Here is a 21,643-nt window from a genome sequence, read left to right as displayed (position 1 = left end):
CTCCTTTATTTTTTTGTTTTTCTTTTATATATGTATTTTTTTTCCTTTTTCTCCTTTTGTGAGTGTGTATGTGTATCCTTCTTTGTGTGATTTTGTCTGTATAGTTTGCTTTTACCAATTGTCCTAGGGCTCAGTCTGTCCGTGTTTTTTTTTTTTTTTTTTTTTTTGTATAGTTTTTAGTGCTTGTTATCATTGATGGATTGGTGTTTAGGTTCGGTTGCTCTCTTCTTTCTCTCTTTCATTTTTTATTACTTTTTTTAAAATAATTTTTTTATTTTAATAACTATTTTATTTTACCTCTTTCATCCTTTCTTCTTCCCTCCCTTCCTCCCTCCCTCTCTGCCTACCTTTCTTCCTTTCTTTCTTTCTTTTTCTCCCTTTTCTTCTGAGCCACATGATGGACAGGGTCTTGGTGCTCCAGCCAGGTGTCAGGCCTGAGCCTCTGAGGAGGGAGAGCCGAGTTCAGGACATTGGTTCACCAGAGACCTCCTGGCTCCACATAATATCAAACGGCAAAAGCTGTCCCAGAGATCTCCATCTCAATGCTAAGACCCAACTCCACTCAATGACCAGCAAGCTACAGTGCTGGACACCCTATGCCAAACAACTAGCAACACAGGAACACAACCCCACCCTTTAGCAGAGAGGTTGCCTAAAATCATAATAAGGTCACAGACAACCCAAAACACACCACCACAAGTGGTACTGCTCACCAGAAAGACAAGATCCAGCCTCATCCACCAGAATACAGGCACCAGTTCCATCCACCAGGAAGCCTAGGCAACCCACTGAACAAACCTTACCACTGGGGGAAGATACCATAAACAATGGGAACTGAGAACCTGCAGCCTGCGAAAAGGAGACCCCAAACACAGTAAGTTAAGCAAAAGGAGAAGACAGAAAAACACACAGCAGATGAAGGAGCAAGGTAAAAACCCACCACACCAAACAAATGAAGAGGAAATAGGCAGTCTACCTGTAAAAGAATTCAGAATAATGATAGTAAAGATGATCCAAAATCTTGGAAATAGAATGGAGAAAATATAAGAAACGTTTAACAAGGACCTAGAAGAACTAAACAGCAAACAAACAATGATGAACAACACAATAAATGAAAATAAAATCTCTCTAGAAGGAATCAATACCAGAATAACTGAGGCATAAGAACAGATAAGTGACCTGGAAGATAAAATAGTGGAAATAACTACCGCAGAGCAGAATAAAGAAAAAAGAATGAAAAGAATTGAGGACAGTCTCAGAGACCTCTGGAACAACATTAAACACGCCAACATTCGAATTATAGGGGTCCCACAAGAAGAAGAGAAAAAGAAAGGGACTGAGAAAATATTTGAAGAGATTGTAGTTGAAAACTTCCCTAATATGGGAAAGGAAATAGTCAATCAAGTCCAGGAAGCACAGAGAGTCCCATACAGGATAAATCCAAGGAGAAACATGCCAAGACACATATTAATCAAACTATCAAAAATTAAATACAAAGAAAAAATATTAAAAGCAGCAAGGGATAAACAACAAATAAGACACAAGGGAATCCCCATAAGGTTAACGGCTGATCTTTCAGCAGAAACTCTGCAAGCCAGAAGGGAGTGGCAGGACATATTTAAAGTGATGAAGGAGGAAAAGCTACAACCAAGATTACTCTACCCAGCAGGATCTCATTCAGATCTGACAGAGAAATTAAAACCTTTACAGACAAGCAAAAGCTAAGAGAATTCAACACCACCAAACCAGCTTTACAACAAATGCTAAAGGAACTTCTCTAGGCAGGAGACACAAGAGAATGAAAAGACCTACAATAATAAACCCGAAACAATTAAGAAAATGTTACTAGGAACATATATATCAATAACTACCTTAAATGTAAATGGATTAAATGCTCCAACCAAAAGACATAGACTGGCTGAATGGATACAAAAGCAAGACCCGTATATATGCTCTCTACAAAAGACCTACTTCAGACCTAGGGACACATACAGACTGAAAGTGAGGAGATGGAAAAAGATATTCCATGCAAATGGAAATCAAAAGAAACCTGGAGTAGCAATTCTCATATCAGACAAAATAGACTTTAAAATAAAGACTATCACAAGAGACAAAGAAGGACCTTACATAGTGATCAAGGGATTAATCCAAGAAGATAAAACAATTGTAAATATTTATGCACCCAACATAGGAACACCTCAATATATAAGGCAAATGTTAACAGCCATAAAAGGGGCAATCGACAGTAACACAATCATAGTAGGGGACTTTAACACCCCACTTTCACCAATGGACAGATCATCCAAAATGAAAAGAAATAAGGAAACACAAGCTTTAAATGATACATTCAACAGGATGGACTTAATTGATATTTATAGGACATTCCATCCAAAAACAACAGAATACACTTTCTTCTCAAGTGCTCATGGAACATTCTCCAGGATAGACCATATCTTGGGTCACAAATCAAACCTTGGTAAATTTAAGAAAATTGAAATTGTACCAAGTATGTATCAATTGTACCAAGTATCAATAGTATCAAGTATCAAACAAATGACAATGAAAACATGACGACTCAAAACCTATGGGATGCAGCAAAAGCGGTTCTAAGAGGGAAGTTTACAGCAATACAATCCTACCTCAAGAAACATCTCAAAGAAACAACCTAACCTTATACCTAAAGCAATTAGAGAAAGAAGAACAAAAAAACCCAAAGTTAGCAGAAGGAAAGAAATCATAAAGATCAGATCAGAAATAAATGAAAAAGAAATAAAGGAAATGATAGCAAATATCAGTAAAACTAAAAGCTAGTTCTTTGAGAAGATAAACAAAATTGATAAAACATTAGGCAGACTCATCAAGGAAAAAAGGGAGAAGACTCAAATCAATAGAATTAGACATGAAACAGGGGAAGTAACAACTGACACTGCAGAAATACAAAGGATCATGAGAGATTACTACAAGCAACTATATGCCAATAAAGTGGACAACCTGGAAGAAATGGACAAATTCTTAGAAAAGCACAACCTTCCGAGACTGAATCAGGAAGAAATAGAAAATATAAACAGACCAAGCACAAGAACTGAAATTGAAACTGTGATTAAAAATCTTCCAACAGGGCTTCCCTGGTGGCGCAGTGGTTGAGAATCTGCTTGCTAATGCAGGGGACACGGGTTCGAGCCCTGGTCTGGGAAGATCTGACATGCCACGGAGCAACTAGGCCCGTGAGCCACAACTACTGAGCCTGCGTGTCTGGAGCCTGTGCTCCGCAATAAGAGAGGCCATGATAGTGAGAGGCCCGTGCACTGCGATGAAGAGTGGTCCCTGCTTGCCGCAACTAGAGAAAGCCTGCACACAGAAACGAAGACCCAACACAGCCAAGAATAAATAAATAAAAATAAATTAAAAAAAAAAAATCTTCCAACAAACAAAAGCCCAGGACCAGATGGCTTTACAGGTGAATTTTATTAAACATTTAAAGAAGAGCTAACACCTATCCTTCTCAAACTCTTCCAAAATATAGCAGAGGGAGGAACACTCCCAAACTCATTCTATGAGGCCACCATCACCCTGATACCAAAACCAAAGATGTCACAAAGAAAGAAAACTTCAGGCCAATATCAGTGATGAACATAGATGCAAAAATCCTCAACAAAGTACTAGCAAACAGAATCCAACAGCATATTAAAAGGATCATACACCATGATCAAGTGGGGTTTACCCCAAGAATGCAAGGATTCTTCAATATACACAAATCAATCAACGTGATACACCATATTAACAAATTGAAGGAGAAAAACTGTATGATCATCTCAATAGATACAGAAAAAGCTTTCGACAAAATTCAACACCCACTGATGATAAAAACCCTCCAGAAAGTAGGCATAGAGGTAACTTACCTCAAAATAATAAAGGCCATATATGACAAACCCACAGCCAACATCATCCTCAATGGTGAAAACCTGAAACCATTCCCACTAAGATCAGGAACAAGACAAGGTTGCCCACTCTCACCACTATTATTCATCATAGTTTTGGAAGTTTTAGCCACAGTGATCAGAGAAGAAAAAGAAATAAAAGGAATCCAAATCAGAAAAGAGGAAGTAAAACCGTCACTGTTTGCAGATGACATGATACTATACATAGAGAATCCTAAAGATGTTACCAGAAAACTACTAGAACTATTCAATGAATTTGGTAAAGTAGAAGGATACAAAATTAATGCACAGAAATCTCTTGCATTCCTATACACTAATGATGAAAAATCTGAAAGAGAAATTAAGGAAACACTCCCATGTACCACTGCAACAAGAAGAATAAAATACCTAGGAATAAACCTACCTAAGGAGACAAAAGTCCTGTATGCAGAAATCTATAAGACACTGATGAAAGAAATTAAAGATGATACAAACAGATGGAGAGATCTACCATGTTCTTGGATTGGAAGAATCAACATTGTGAAAATGACTATACTACCCAAAGCAATCTACAGATTCAACGCAATCCCTATCAAACTACCAATGGCATTTTTCACAGAACTAGAACAAAAAATCTCACAATTTGGATAGAAACACAAAAGACCCCGAATAGCCAAAGCAATCTTGAGAAAGAAAAATGGAGCTGGAGGAATCAGTCTCCCGGACTTCAGAGACACTATGATACTGGCACAAAACCAGAAATATAGATCAATGGAACAGGATAGAAAGCCCAGAGGTAAACTCATGCACATATGGTCATCTTATCTTTGATAAAAGAGGCAAAAATATACAATGGAGAAAAGACAGCCTCCTCAGTAAGTGGTGCTGGGATACCTGGAGAGCTACATGTAAAAGAATGAAATTAGAACACTTCCTAACACCATACACAAAAATAAACTCAAAATGGATTAAAGACCTAAGTGTAAGGCCAGACACTATAAAACTCTTAGAGGAAAACATAGGCAGGACACTCTATGACATAAATCACAGCAAGATCCTTTTTGACCCACCTCCTACAGAAATGGAAATAAAAACTAAAATAAACAAATGGGACCTAATGAAAGTTAAAAGCTTTTGCACAGCAAAGGAAACCATGAACAAGATGAAAAGACAACCCTCAGAATGGGAGAAAATATTTGCAAATGAAACAAGTGACAAAGGAATAATCTCCAAAATTTACAAGCAGCTCATGAAGCTCAATATCAAAAAAACAAACAACCCAATCCAAAAATGGGCAGAAGACCTAAATAGACATTTCTCCAAAGAAGATATACAGATTGCCAACAAACACATGAAAGGATGCTCAACATCACTAATCATTAGAGAAATGCAAATCAAAACTACAATGAGGTATCACCTCACACCTGTCAGAATGGCCATCATCAAAAAATCTACAAACAATAAATGCTGGAGAGGGTGTGGAGAAAAGGGAACCCTCTTTCACTGTTGGTGGGAATGTAAACTGATACAGCCACTATGGAGAACAGTGTGGAGGTTCCTTAAAAAACTAAAAATAGAACTACCATATGACCCAGCAATCCCACTACTGGGCATATACCCTGAAAAAAACATAATTCAAAAAAGAGTCATGTACCACAATGTTCATTGCAGCTCTATTCACAATAGCCAGGACATGGAAGCAACCTAAGTGTCCATCAACAGGTGAATGGATATAGAAGATGTGGCACGTATATACAATGGAATATTACTCAGCCATAAAAAGAAACGAAATTGAGTTATTTGTAGTGAGGTGGATGGACCTAGAGACTCATACAGTGTAAAGTAAGTCAGAAAGAGAAAAACAAATACCATATGCTAACACATATATATGGAATCTAAAAAAAAAAAAAAAAATGGTTCTGAAGAACCTAGCGGCAGGACAGGAATCAAGATGCAGATGTAGAGAATGGACTTGAGGACACAGGGAGGGAGAAGGGTAAGCTGGGATGAAGTGAAAGAGTGGCATGGACATATATACACTACCAAATATAAAACAGATAGCTAGTGGGATGCAGCCACATATCACAGGGAGATCAGCTCAGTGCTCTGTGTCCACCTAGAGGGGTGGCATAGGGAGGGTGGGAGGGAGATGCAAGAGGGAGGAGATATGGGAATATATGTATATGTACAGATGATTCACTTTGTTATAAAGAACAAAATAATACACCATTATAAAGCAATTATACTCCAATAAAGATGTTAAAAAAAAAAGATAATAACAATTGATAAAATAAATATTAGAGCAACAGGAAAAGAGAGATGTGGTCATAAAATGAGGTTAGCTAATATTTAATAAGCTCATGCTTCCCTAAGGTGTGCCAGGCTCTTTATGAAAGTTATTAGATTTAATAAAGGTGTTAAAACTATGGAAAATATATATATATAGTAGCTGAAATCTAAAAAAAAAGAAAAATACTAGATACATATTAAATATTTTTTAATAAACAAATGAATGGAGAAGTTAGTTTGATTTTAAAATGTTACATACCATACAAGGCCAATTACTGTCTACTCACAATAAAGGAGAAAGTTGTGCAAGTAGAAAAAGAAAACGATAAATATAGATAATATTTACTGAGTTCTTACTATGAGATAATCACTCTGTTACAAATACTATCTTATTTAATTTTCCTAAAACCCTATGCGGTAAGCACTATTTTCATTGTCCTCATTTTGTAGATGAGGGAACAAAGGCTTAGAGTAAATCGCTAAATTCGAGAGCTAGTAAGTGGTAGACCAGACTTTTAAGCCAGGCCTATCAAATACCAGAGACCAAATTAATCTCCATACATTTGGTTTCCCGATGTTTAATCCATGTGACATATGCCCCCTTCCTTTGGGGTGAATGAGCCAGCAAGTATTGTACTTCTGTGTTTCTGTACTGGATTGGATTAAGTATGCATGAGAACCAAAGTAATGCATTGTAAGAGAGAGAACTTGACAAGAAAAACTGCCGCAGACTTATTGTGGTATCTATTTGATGAGCAGATGGTGTACTTCTGAGAAATATCAGGATATATGAAAGAAAACATTTAGCCAACTGATGTTTATGTGGGTGCAATTTTCTGGCTATAGCAGATGCCTATTGCTTCCTGACATTTGCCCTACTCCACTCTGAGTACAAAAAAATATAGCTGAGAAAGTTGAATAGATTGTGGCTTTGTATATCAGTAAATTGTACTTACTGGTCCTATAAGGCATCATTTAACCAAGAATTCGGAAGCTGAAATTGATCTCTCAGGTACTATGGCACAGTAGAAAGAACATAGACTGTGAAATCAAACAAGCCTGAGCTCATAATTCTGCGCCTGTCATTTACATGTTGCATAATCTTGACCAATGTTTTTAACTTCACATAGCTTAAGTTTCATTATCAGTAAAATAATACAGTATTGCATAACCTGCTAGTTGCCGCATGATTCAAACAGGAATAAAGTGTCTGACAAACAGTAGGCACTTAACAAATGCTAGCTATATATCCAAATCAAACCAAAGTCTGGCATAGTTAATATGAAGGTTAATTTAATGTAGCAAGCTGGAGGGTGTTTTTGAATGAGATTAACTTTTAAATCAGTCAATTTTGAGTAAACAGATTACTTATGTGGGTGAGCATCATCCAATCAGTTGAAGGCCTGGATAGAACAAAAAGATTGGCCTCCCCAAGCAAAAGGGAATTATCTAGCAGACTGCCTTCCGACTTCATCTGTACCACTGGCTTTCCTGGGTCTCCAGCCTGCCAGCCCTTCAGATTTTGGACTCACTAGCCTAAATAATCACATGAGCCAATTCCTTCCTTCCCTCTCTCTCCCTCTCCCTCTCCCTCTCTCTCTCTCTCTCTCTCTCTCTCTCTCTCTCTCTCTCTCTATATATATATATATATATATATATATATCTCCAGCCAAATTGACACAAAATTAACCATCACAAACACTTTGGGTCATTATTCTGGGGATCATATTTCTAAGACCTTTTAAGAAAACTTGCAAATTTGAAGACTGGTGATGCTGCTAATAGAGGGTCATGTAAATTGTTACAGCCTAGGCCAGGAAACTTTTTCTGTAAAGAGCCAGATAGTAATATTTTAGGCTTTCCAGGTCATAAGGTCTCTGTCACAACTACTCAGATAATACATAATGAAAAAGCATGGCTGAGTCCCAATTGATCTTTATTTATGGACACTGAAATTTGAACTTCATATAATTTTCACATATCACAAAAGATTTTTCATTTTCTTTTATTTTATTTTTCAACCATTTAAAATGTAAAATCTGGGACTTCCCTGGTGGTCCAATGGTTAAGAATCCGCCTTCCAATGCAGGGGACACAGGTTCAATCCCTGGTGGGGGAACTAAGATCCCATATGCCGTGGGGCAACTAAGCCCACATGCTCTAGAGCCCGCGCGTACCACAACTAGAGAGAAGCCCGTGCACCACAGTGAAGAGCCTGCAAGCTGCAACTAAGACCCGATGCAACCAAATTAATTAATTAATTAATATTTTTAAAAATAATTAAATAAAATGTAAAATCTACCCTTAGCTCCTAGGCCATACAGAAACAGGTTGCAATTTGCTAACCCTTGGTCTAGGCTGATAACTCTTAAACAGTTGTCTTTGGTACCTTGGGAGTTGCAAGGTTCCTCCTGATGGTATGTGATTCAAAATTGTGAGTTCCTTCTTTGCTTGCTATAGGCTGAATAAATGACATGAAATGCTGCAGACTTACTGTTATGCACGTGTGAGCCTACTTACTAGTAGCCTACTAATAACTTATTAAACATTATTTATATTTAGTTATAAAAAACTAAAACTGATCCACTACTAGAATTTTCCCCACCTCTTAGTCTTTTTAGTTTTTACAAAGATTATATGTTATATCACCCGAATTACCTCACAGACATTGTACAACATCATAACCATAACACACTGTACTTTTACTCCATACCACTTACCATAATTGTAATTAATTTCTTTAATTAAAGTATGTCACTCCCACTAGACTATTAGCTCTGTAAGATCAGTGGTCACGTCTATTTTTTTCACCACTATGTACCCAGTCCATAGCATAACTGGAAAATTGTAGGTGTTCGGTATATATTTGTGGGCTGAATGAACGAAATGAATTGCTTCTGGTCGTTAACTGTTTCAATTCTTATTTTTTAATTATAAAGAACTTTCCATTTAGCTTCAACATTATCAATCCAGTTTGTTAATGGTTGTTTACCCTACTGTTCCTAATGATGTCATGCTTATACTAACAGTATTTTGGGTCTATAATTTTGAACTGACAGGTCTTAAGACAAGAATGAAATGTGGTTCTAATATAAGTCATTCACACTTCTACTGTTAAACAGTTATATGAAATTCACTCCTGAGGGGACGGGGTGAAGGATAGAAGAGGGGAAGTTTAACAAGGACACTTTATTATTAGCTACAAGTTCTTATTCCAATGGAAAATGGTCAAAAGGTTTGAAAGCCTTTGTATTTGCAAGAAATGTACTTTGTGGATGATCTCTTTTAGTCTACACCCTTTGGTTCAGGGACATTTAATTTCTAGATATTCTTGCTTCTTCTCTACCTCAAGGCTAGACTTTCAGAACATTTCTGCTAAGCCTCACCTCATCTCCACTTGGGGTAATGCAACTTTTACTAGCTTGTTTCCAAGACAAGATGTGAGAAGGAAGGAGCTCTCCCAGCTCATGATAATGCTTCGAGGTCATTAGCCCTCTGTGTGCTTTGTTTTTACAAACATGCAGGTGCAAAATGGAACCCCAGGGATGATGGTGCCAACCTCCAGGTCTTAAAATCCAGGCCTAATGTGAGACATAAGAAAGACTTCCTTGGAAAACAGGACCATTGATCTGTACTCAACAGCTTTAGATACAGTTTTGGTCTATTTAACCTCAATATTTCTAGCATTTAAGCAAGAAAGATCCAATCCAACGACTCTTATTTTAAACTATTTCACTAAAGGCAGCATTAAGGCAATTTATGTAAAAACAAAATGTAAACAAAACAAGGAAAAAGAATGTTAATTACTTTAGGGAAATGTGTAAACTTCCTCTTCATTGAATGCTCAATGGTTATTTGTTCTAATTGCTCTTTAGTGAGTATTTATTGTGCATACTGGCAAGCTGCTCATTAGAATTGCTGATTCAAAGATAAGAGGAAAACTGCAAAACTACCAAAAAGTTCACCAGATCCTGAAATCCTTTATGCCCTTAACTCCTTTGGCGACCTCTCCACAGTTGTCAAGGAATCTAAAGACCCAGTTCTGCCAACCCCCAACCTGATACTCTGATATGTACTCAGAATTTAACCTGCAAGTTCTACACAGATTGACCCAATTTGCAAAGTTGAAAAAGGTGGCTAAATTGTTTCTGACACTATAACAAGTCCTTGAAAAGAGATAATCTTGTCAAGCTGTGATGTCTAGTTATGTCAAAAAGAAAACAAAATAGAAGAAAACAAAACAAAAACTTAAGGAAAGGAAGCTTTTTTTGTATGTGTGGAAGTGTTTGTAAAGGAGAGAGCTTTAGCTTCCAGAGAGCTGCTTAGATTTAAAATGTCTCTTTCTTTCTTTTTAATTTTTTTTTGAGAAAAAACAATCTAGTACTGGCAAAAAAATCTGTTTTGCCTTCCATCTTTGGCCTAACTTACAAAAGTTAACATCTCTCAGAGATCCCCTTTCCACCTATCCAGATCCTACCTGTTCTTCCAATTCCAGCTGAAGTCCTTCCTCTTGCAAATTCTGCCTGAGTCAGTTTCCAAATGCATCAGCCCATATCGATTCCCTTTTTCTGTAAAGCATCATTGTCTCCACCACTTATTATATCTCTTGTTTCTTGGTTGCTTTACTTTTATTGAACTGTTCCTCTTCTCCATAATCAAAGAATTAACTCCAGGAAAGCTAGGAGAGTGCTTTATCTCCTTTCAGACTAGGAGAGGGATGTTATGAGGAGCTACTGGTAGGGTGTTGTGACAGCACTAACACAGTCTGGGGGGTTTGGAAAGACTGCCCAGAGGAGATACCACAAAGCAACATTCTCTCATTCCTAGGCCTCTGCTTAACCCAATGATCCAGCCAAGCTCTGGCTCTCTGTATCTTCCTTCTGACTATATTTACCTCTCTTTTTGAAAGCACATCCACTTTATACTCAATCCTTTTGGTTCTGCTTCAACTGTAAGTCTTTCTTCATTTCTTTCTCATAAGGGCAGAAAGGGTTGAGCTAGAAACAAGTCTGCTTCCAGTTTAATGGGTACTCTGATGTATTTTTATTTTTCCCTTTTTTTTTCTTAATTTATTTATTTATTTATCTATTTTTGGCTGCGTTGGGTCTTCGTTTCTGTGCCAGAGCTTTCTCCAGTTGCGAAGAGCAGGGGCCGCTCTTCATCGCAGTGCGCGGGCCTCTTACTGTCGCGGCCTCTCCCGTTGCAGAGCACAGGCTCCAGACGTGCAGGCTCAGTAGTTGTGGCGCACAGGCTTAGTTGCTCCGCAGCATGTGGGATCTTCCTGGACCAGGGCTCGAACCCGTGTCCCTTGCATTGGCAGGCAGATTCTTAACCACTGCGCCACCAGGGAAGCCCCTATTTTTCTCTTATACCTCTGTATTATGTATGCTGTGGTGCTACTGCATATGGATTGGTTCCAGGTCACTGGTTGGCAAACCTGTACTCTAGTTCCAGAGTGGTATTTCACTTTCAGACTTCACTGTCTGTTGAGCAAATATGTTATTTGTGTCAGGATAGAAGATAAATAAATAATATTGCAGCAGACATTCACCCAGGAATTATTGTGTTCTGCAAGGTAGTGGTAGTATTATATGCACTCTATGAGTAGGTGGCTGAGGATAAAGAAACTTTATATATCTAAAAAGCATAGAAATAAACTTACAGGGTTCTTTTTCTAAATTAGAAAAGGGGCTTTCTCCTTCAAACAGATATTTGTATACCAGTGTTCATAGCAGCATTATTTACAAGAATCAAAAGGTGGATGCAACCCACGTGTCCATCAACAGATGAATAAACAAAATGTGGCATATACACACAATGAAATATTATTCAGCCTTAAAAAGAAAAGAAATACTGGCACATGCTACAACATAGATGAATCTTCAAGATATTATGCTAAGTGAAATAAGCCATTCACTAAAGGACAAATATTGTACAATTCCACTATATGAGGGACCTAGAGTAGTCAAATTCATAGAAACAGAAAGTAGAATGGTGGTTGCCAGGGGCTGGAAGGGAAGCAGGAATGGGGAGTTAGTGTTTAATGGGTACATAGTTTCAGTTGGGGAAGATGAAAAAGTTCTGGATATGTAAGGTAGTAGTGACTGCAAAACAATGTGAATGTACCTAATGCCACAGAACTTTACATGTAAAGATGGTTAAAATGGTAAATTTTATGTTATGCATATTTTACCACAATAAAAAGGGGGGACTTTCTCAATAATACTTCTCTCCTCCTCGAAAGTAACAAAAAGATGAAAGAGAAACTAAAGATGGATTCTGCCCATCTCTTCACTTGGCTAACCCCAGCCTAGCTGTTCCAATAATGAGTTATACAAACAAGACTTACCTGATTGTTTTCTTTTTAAGGTGTTAAAAAAAAAAAGATATCTAGAGGAAATACATATTTTAATATCATTTTAAAACTTTTCTTTAAATCACTTAACCTTCACATACCAGGTAGATTTTTACTTATTCTGCCCCTAGATGTTTCCCATACCTTTTGATATCTGAAATTCCATGTATAGGGACATAAAAATTGTATTCTACAATAGAAAATAGGAATTAATATGCACAGACAACTTAGGAAAGGGAACACATTTTCTTCAATTAACTAAGCCAGTGTTGATGATAGTATGATCTTACAGCGTCTTGCATTACAACAACTAGAGAACCTATTAAAATTCTTATCCTAGGCATACTGAATCAGCATCTTTGGGCTGATGACTTGTAACCTGCATTTTAAATTAGTTCCTCTAAGTTAAATTAATGTACACTGAAGTTTGAGAACCAGTAAACTAAAACCAAAGTAAATAATACCAGTTATATCTCCTTAGACAAACAGGAAAAGATGACAGACAGGTGGGAATCTGATCAGAGGGAAGAAACATGAGACTGTATACACCGAAATCAAAATTACAATGTCTTTGCCTGTACTCACTGATTCTTTAACTAAGATAGACAACATCGGGATGATGTCACAGATTTAAATAACAGAACAACAAAGAAGCAAAAACTTTCATGGGGAGGTACACTGAAGGGAACAATTTGTCTTTGTGAAGTGTTTTGTAGAACTTGAAGGAAAAGCATAGTGTGTCATGTGTGTAAAAATTAATAAAACAGAAACCTCAACTAAAATAGAGTCAGAAGGCCAGACAATAGCAGAGCCCAACAGGAAGAAGAAAGACTTCCTCTTCTTGCCAGGCAAGAAGTCAGCCAATGAATGACTGTCACAACTCCGCCAATGAACAGCCACTATACTTTGAGCCCTCAATTCCTCCGATGGACTCATTGTTTACTACAGCCCTCCCAACTTCCGTTTCCCCCTGTTTGAAAGTGTTCTCTTCCTGCTGTGTGGAGATTTACACTGTGGTTCCCCACGACTGTAGACCCTGAATTGCAATTCTTTGTTGATCCCAAATAAACCCATTTTTGCTGAAGAAATATCTGGCAGTCTATTTGTTTTAGGTCAACATGTTCCAATGGCAGGAACAGGAACAGGGCACAGTCCCTTGGCATTTTCGTCTTTGACCAGCCAGTCCAAACTCAGGTAGAACTTTGCATTATTATATAGTGTTTACATTTTATTTGAATTCTTATGTAACTTCTATCCAGGGCCACCCAAAGATCTTAATGCTTTGCTTCCTTGAAGTTTTCTGTCTCACATCTTTGAGAATTGTTGAGTGTCTTCCTGGGGCCAAAAAATACCATATATGTAGAAAGTGTCAAAGGAATTGAAAGAATGCATGAAATGGTTTTTATCTTTCTAGGAACAATATTACTGTCAAAAAAAAAAAAGAGAGGGGGAAGGAGGGCTTAAAATCCAAAGCAACAAAATATTAAATAGTTTAAAATACTGTCAGTAATGCAAAAGCCTTAGTATTCACAGTCTTTTTCACAGTCCCAATATGTATCCTATAAAGAGAATTCAGAACATTGAGACTGCAATATGTTTCATAGTCAATGTGGTTTGAGTGATAAGGCTCATTTCTCTCCTCTTCAACTTTTCTAATGTCTATACTATGCCTTCATTCTGTCTTTTCTGCCTGTATGTCCACATTTAACTCTTTACCTCCAAATAAAGAATGCTGCCCCTGATTGTAACCATATAAGAACAGTTCCTTTCTTTAAATTGTAGTTTCATTGATGAGATAAAATGATATCTGTTAGCATTTTTTTTAAGTACTGTGAATAAATCACTTCGGAGCAATTATCTAGGAAATGGTCATCATCACTCCCCACCCAATCCCTTGGTGTTTCATACCCATGCCACATTCCCAGGTACTCTGGGTTCAGAAAGAAGCAGCTGTCTGAGCAGCATGTGAGGACATCCATCTGTGGCACCAGACAGAAGGAATGGATACATGGGACTCCATTAGGAAGAAAGAGCTTTCAGTTCTTCCTGGCTGAATTGATAGGAGAGGCTAGAGACAGGGGAAAGAGTCCAACTTAATCAGAGGTTTCAAGCTGGGCAATAAAGAGAATCCTGACACCACCAGCAGAAATAGAAAAGAGAAGAACTGGTTTTGAGAGCAAAATGATGCATTTTCCTTGAGGTAGAATTTTAAAACTGATGACTGGATGTTCAAATAGAAATGTTTAGCAGATAACTGCAGATACAATATTGCAGCTAAAGAGAGGGGGCAGGCCCAGAGAGAGTGATTTGATCATTTTCATTTATGCAATGGTTATGGCATTATAATCAATGAAACATCTCAAGAGAAGGAGCGAAGAAAGACAAGCAGAGCATATGGATGGACATTTAAGGTATGAAGAAGAAGAGAAGCCAGTGAAAGGGACAAGAGAACAGTGATCCAAGAAACTGGATAAGAACTATACTGACTCAGAGTTATAGAGGTCAAGGGAGAAAGAAAATCAAGAAAGCAGGGATCTTCATTGCGTGAAACACAAGAAAAAAGACCAATGAGAATGGGAACCAAGAAAAAAAATTAGGTTTAGAAATTCAGAGGCTATTAATATGAGCCAGATTTTAGGGTAATGAGAAGTGGGCAAGATGAGTGATAGCACTGACCAATAGAAAGATAATATGCATCACATATATAATTTAAAATTTTCTAGTAGCCACATTTTTAAAAAAGTAAAAAGAAATAAATGAAATTAGTTTTAATAATATATTTTGTTTAACCCAATTTCAAAAATTAAACTGGAAAATTTCAATCTGTAATTAATATAAAAATTATTGAGAATTTTACATTCTTTTTATCTTTTGCCATCTTCAAAATTTAGTGTGTATTTTACACTTGCATCACATCTCAATTTGGTTGCTATATTTCAAGTGCTTAATAGCCACATATGAATAGTGGCTTCCTTATTGGACAACTCAGAGTCAGAGAATGTAAATATGCCCCACGTAACACAGTGAAGACAGGAATGGGTTATGGAAGCCAGTAACCAAAATTGCAACTGGGGATAAGGTATCCTAAATGGATTATCTGAACCTCAGATGAGAAGTGGGATGACAGTGGCTGATAAAGGTCCTAGAAATGACATTTGGGAGCTAGAAGCCCACCTCTGACATGTTCAATACACTAGGAGGAGAATGAGAAATGAGGATGAGTCCACTGTAAGAGGGTTAAGGGGAAGGTAGTCCTATCAGGAGAGAGTCATATTTGAGTTATGTTGAAGGGAATATTTGATTATGAGGAACAGCAGTGTGGAAATAAAGATCAGCCAAATTAAGACAAGCAAAGGCTATTATTCAGAGCTTGCTATAGAAAAGGAGTTAGCCACTGCTACTTGCATTTTGGCTGAGACTCAAAGCAGGCAAAGGAGTGGGGAAAGCTTTGTAGTAGAAAAAGGGGAAGGCTTCAGGTATGCCTTGAATGGAGGCTGTTGGCATGGGGAGGTTGTAGGCTAACTAGAAGTGGGGCATCCTATGTGATTCGTTAGAGGTACATATTTGGCTTTTTCTGGTTGGTCCTAAATTGGAATCAGGGGCAAAAATTAGGGAAGCTGTCAATTATTAATCAAGTTCTGGGCATTCTGGGCAGATTGTAACAGGGGTTATTGTTTGGTTGTATTTTTTTTTGTTTTTTTGTTTTTTACTAGTTACAGCCCCTGACTTCCTACCAGTCTGATTTATAGCAAACTGGCTTCCTGGGCTGCTTACTATAGATAATGAGTCAGTTTCCTGGGCAGGTTGCTGCAAATTGTGGGTCAGAGATCTATTCATATATATGGTCTGGCCATCATCCATTTGTATATTCAATCTCTCAGTAGCCTTGCTTCTGTTATTCATTGTAAGACTGTACTTTTGAATTTAGTGTAGCTCAGGAATGTCACATGTTAGAAGTCAAAAGACCTGAGTCATAATCTCCATTCTTTCACAATTAGTAGTGTGACCCCAAACTCATCATTAACTTTTCTGTACCTCAAATTTTCTTAGCCAAAACTGAAGAAAAATCAAAAGTTTTCAGCTGCAGAAAATACAAAAGGAAGGCAGAAAGAACAAAGGAAGGAAGACGCCAACCACAGAGCAGAGAAAACTAACAATGCTTCAATATAAATTAAATATAATTAAACAAGAAATTGTAGATATAAAAAATACTAAAACTGAGTCTAGAAATGAACAAGGAACAGAGAAATGTGAAGTCATAGTTAGCCAAACAATGGGAAAAATTGGGGAAAAAAAGTATGTCAACAATTAAAACTAAATTACAAGATGTCTATGCACCAACACAGGCAATAGGTGAGAATCAAAGAATGGCATCTGAAACTCATAAACAAAACAGAAGCTTAAGTAAGAAAAAGTGGTACTAAGGGCATTATATAAAGAAAATTATTAGAATTAGTATAAAGGTAACCACTGGAATAAAAATACAAACCTTCCTACATACCAAAAGCAATATAAAGAAAGGACAAAGAAAACATAATATAATGTGAATGACAGAGACCAAAATTATCAATGACATTAACAAATTCAAACTCATATATTAAAAGAAAAAGTTACATTAGCTTACAGGGTAAAAACCAATGCTATACCATATATAAGAGAAATCCTTAAAAGTTATTCAGAAAGTTTAAATATAAAGAGACGGGCAAAGGTACACACACACAAAAAAAAAGCAAACAAAAAGAAGGAAGGAGTTGCGATCTTAATATCTGACAAGCTAGAACTCAGTACCTTAAGCATTAAAAAAAGTGACAATAAAGGACATGTCATTATGTAAAAAAATACGAATATATAATAGTTTTGAATATTTATGCATCAAATTTCATAGCAATCACTTTATAAAGCAGAAACTACAAGAGATGTAAGGAGAAATAGCCAGAAGCACACAGTAATGCACAATTTTAATATATCACTCTCAGTCCAAGAGGAGTTGACAAAAAATAAAGATATAGAAGCCCTAAACAACATAAGCAATAAAGTAAATTATGTGAATATACATCAGACTTTGCATCCCAAATATTGATAAATTTTCTTTTCAAGAGCACATAAACATTCATGAAGATAGACAATATATTATGGTCCAAAGAAAATCTCAATGAGCTTAACAAAGTAGAAATGATACAAAAATAATTCTCTCATATAAAAAATATAGAAATAGCAAAATTAAAACATAAATAGGCTTTTCTATCTAAAGTTAAATAACTCTCTATTAGACAACTCTCGAGGCAAAGGGGAACTGAAATTTCAGAATTATTTGTAAAAATAATGGAAATGATGACACTATTTGTCAGTATTAATGAATGAAGATCAGAGAAAAAAATCATAGCCTAGAACAAACGTATGGACACCAAGGGGGGAAAGTGGAGGGGGGGGTGGGGGGTGGGATGACTTGGGAGATTGGGATTAACGTATATACACTAATATGTATAAAATAGATAACTAATAAGAACCTGCTGTATAAAAAATAAATTCAATAAAATTCAAAAATTCAAAATAAATAAATAAATATCCTTTTACATAAAAAAAAAAAATCATAGCCTTAAATGGTTATACAGAAAAAATGAAAGGATGATAATAAATAAATATCCACTTGAATTAATAGAAAGACATTCCTTGTTCTTAAATAGGACTTATTTAATATCACAAAGATGTCAATTCTTCACAAATATATAAAATTTTACTGGAGAGCAGTCAAAAATAAACAGAAAACAGAAAAAAAGGGAATATTAAAAATAATGGCAAAAAGGGACTTCCCTGGTGGTCCAGTGGTTAAGACTTCGCCTTCCAATGCAGGGGGTGCGGGTTCAATCCCTGGTCGGGGAGCTAAGATCCCTCATGCCTCGTGGCCAAAAAACCAAAACATGAAACAGAAGCGATATTGTACAAATTCAATAAAGACTTTAAAAATGGTCCACCTCAAAAAAATCTTTAAAAAACAAGGCAAAAATAATGAGTTATAGGGCTTCCCTGGTGGCGCAGTGGTTGAGAATCTGCCTGCCAATGCAGGGGACACGGGTTCGAGCCCTGGTCTGGGAAGATCCCACATGCCGCGGAGCGGCTGGGCCCGTGAGCCACAATTACTGAGCCTGCGCGTCTGGAGCCTGTGCTCCTCAACAAGAGAGGCCTCGATAGTGAGAGGCTGGCGCACCGCGATGAGGAGTGGCCCCCGCTTGCCGCAACTAGAGAAAGCCCTCGCACAGAAACGAAGACTCAACACAGCCTAAAATAAATAAATAAATAAATAAAAGAGGCGACTGTTGTAATGACTTTAAAAAAAAAATTAAAAAAAAAAATAATAATAATGAGTTATAAACAGAAAAAAATTTAATTAAAAAGTTAAAATGTTGGTTTTTTGGAAATATTAGCAAAATACAGAATCCACTAGCTAATTAATCAAGCAAAAAAGAAACACAAATATACAAAATAAGAAATGACAAGTAAACAACCATAAAAACAGGAATTTTTTTAAAAATCATGAGAGTTTGCATGGTACAACTCTGCTAATAAATTGTAACACCTAGATGAAATATATACATTCAGAATATTAACCCTGGTGTATATAAAATGTCAAACAAACTAATTTTCATAAAAGAAATAGAGACAGTTTTTCAAAACACTAGCCCACAAAAAGCACAAGGCCAAAATGGTTTCACGAGGGAATTCTAGCAAACCTCCAAAGATCAGATTATCCCAATGCTTCTATGTTCCAAAACACAGAGGGAAAAAATCTGCCTATCCTCCTCCTAAATACCTTTTTAACTATGATCCATGCCCATTACCATTGCCTGAGCTCATAATCTTTTGCCTGGATGCTCCATTCCTTTTCCCTCTATTTTTTTCCTGCAATCTGATGCTGGAGTGTTACTTTTTTGAAAATGAAAATATGATCACAATTTTATTTACTTTCCCAACTTAAATGTACTTGTAATTGAAGTCGTAGGTGTGAAAATTACAACGGGGAAAATTCTGCTATCATCTTAAACATACTCTGTCTAATAAATCTGATTATTGATATAGTTTTTGGGTATGTGGGGCTTAAGGGGCCTTTGGTATATCCAGGCTGTTTCTTTGGAAGACATTATGTAATTGAAAAGATAAGACAGCTGAGGATGGAATTCTAGATAATATATCAAAGGAAACTAAAGAAAAAAAGGATTTAGTGGGGAAAAGTTGAGGGTGTAAGACAGATCTTCCCAGTGATTTTGTGGGGTAGTCAGGTAAGTAACCATCTTCATTTTGAGAACCTTGTCTCAGGATATTTAGTCAAAGTCATATAACTAGCATATGATGTAGCCAGGACTAAAGCCCAGATTACCACCATAGACAGCAGTCTGCACACACTGCCTTTCTTCATCTAATAGTCCTCAGCAAGTCTGTCCTTTGAAATGTCAAGGCTTCTTATACTGCCTAGTGTCGATAGCTCACTTCTCTTAAATTTTATTCTCCTTAAAAGCAGGAACCATATTTTATTGTACCCTTTAATCAACAAGGGTGCCTAGCACAGTGAAGCACTAATTCATGCTACAGAACTCTTGGGTATTATTAACTATTATTATAATACCTATTTTCTTAAATCTATTAGATTTCTGTGGAGACTGGTATATACTTTTAAAGCAGTTGTGCTGTTGAAAATGTCAAACAATAATCAGTATTGAGGCTGCAAAGAACAAAGAGCTTTGGAGTCTTAAGAATTGCAATTTGGGAGACACAGATTCCGGTGAAACTGAAAGACTGCTCCGAAGAAGAGAAGCAGTCAGGAGTTTAAAAAGACAAAAGCCACAAGGTTGTTAACTTGTGAGAGAATTGTGATTGACTCTGATGCAAGTCAGGGAATATTTGTGCTTAAGGAATCATGAGTTGTTTTAGGGTAAGGATTCAATAAGCAGATAGGTTGTCACAAGTTATTTTAGGGTACATGACAGATAAGTATCTTGAGTAGGACAATAAGTGTTCAAAAGGTGAGATTCCATCTGGGCTGAGATGCACATAAGTCACACTTCCTCAATGGTCTCCCAGCTCCATTTTAGAAAGCTCTCTTAGCAATACTGACTCCACTTTGATTTTCCTTTCACAAAAGAGATTGAGAGGAAATGTGTTACACATAAAACATTGTACACATAGCAACCTTATGGCTTAGATATTTTTTCCTTAGGTCAGGGCAATTTCAAATATTTTGTTCCATTATCACCATAAACAGATGTTATAGTTCAAAAAAATATAGCAACCATATACTTATTATTAGTTTGAACTGCTGTCCAGTGTAAAAATTGTGCTGTAAGTGAAGAGTCAGGAAAACCTAGATGACGTGGAAAGTATCTTGATTGACTTAGTAAAGTGTTCTCAACTTAAAGTATAAATAATATTTTGCTTCATCTTGACTACTGAATATACTCCATACCCTCAGGTTAATACTGAATATCTACCTGCTATAACTCTATTATGTATATTCAGTATGGTTAATTCTTTTAACACTTTATCACTAAAAAAGCTCATCAGTGCTCATCATTCAGACAAACTGAAGAAAAGGCTAATGTGGTAAAAGTTTAAAAGATAAATTACATTAAAGTAAACTTACTACTTAAAATACATGCAGTAATTATATGATACCTAGTTGAGAAATTACTTCAATGAATAATTTGAAATTGGCATATTTACAGCTATGTCCTTCTGAAGTATATAAAGACCCATGGAAGGTTTGTTCTCCTGAGTAGTTTTTAACATAAACCTGTTAGTTTTATTAATATTGTTAATTTTCTCAGGAAACCCTTTTTACATAGACGGTACAAAAAAAATTTAAGCAAATAATCACAGGATATAAATTCAATGAATGTAAATGAATGCTTTACTTGCATATAGATTGCTGCCATTTAATTTGGTGTGCATTTCCAGATTATTTCTTTATTCATTTATTCACAGAAATTCAAGTAGCCCTCTTTTTAGACCTGCAGAAGTGAAAATGTAAGTTTGTGAGAGCATTGTGATGCTTACTTAGAGCTACTATGGATAACAAAGAAGAATCCCACCA

At 36.5% G+C, this 21,643-nt stretch overlaps 1 pseudogene across 1 annotated transcript in view; it reads right to left on the bottom strand.

Moving 5' to 3' along the window:
* LOC309629766 (endothelial differentiation-related factor 1 pseudogene) overlaps window positions 1–21,643 on the bottom strand; it is a 424,633-nt pseudogene that overhangs the window by 379,729 nt on the left and 23,261 nt on the right. The window lies entirely within an intron of this gene.

This window comes from Balaenoptera borealis (genome assembly GCF_965194805.1).
Source record: "Balaenoptera borealis genome assembly, chromosome: 5".
NCBI lineage: Eukaryota > Metazoa > Chordata > Mammalia > Artiodactyla > Balaenopteridae > Balaenoptera > Balaenoptera borealis.
The sequence above is the reverse complement of the archived record's forward strand: the minus strand, read 5'-3'. Positions and strand labels throughout refer to the sequence as shown.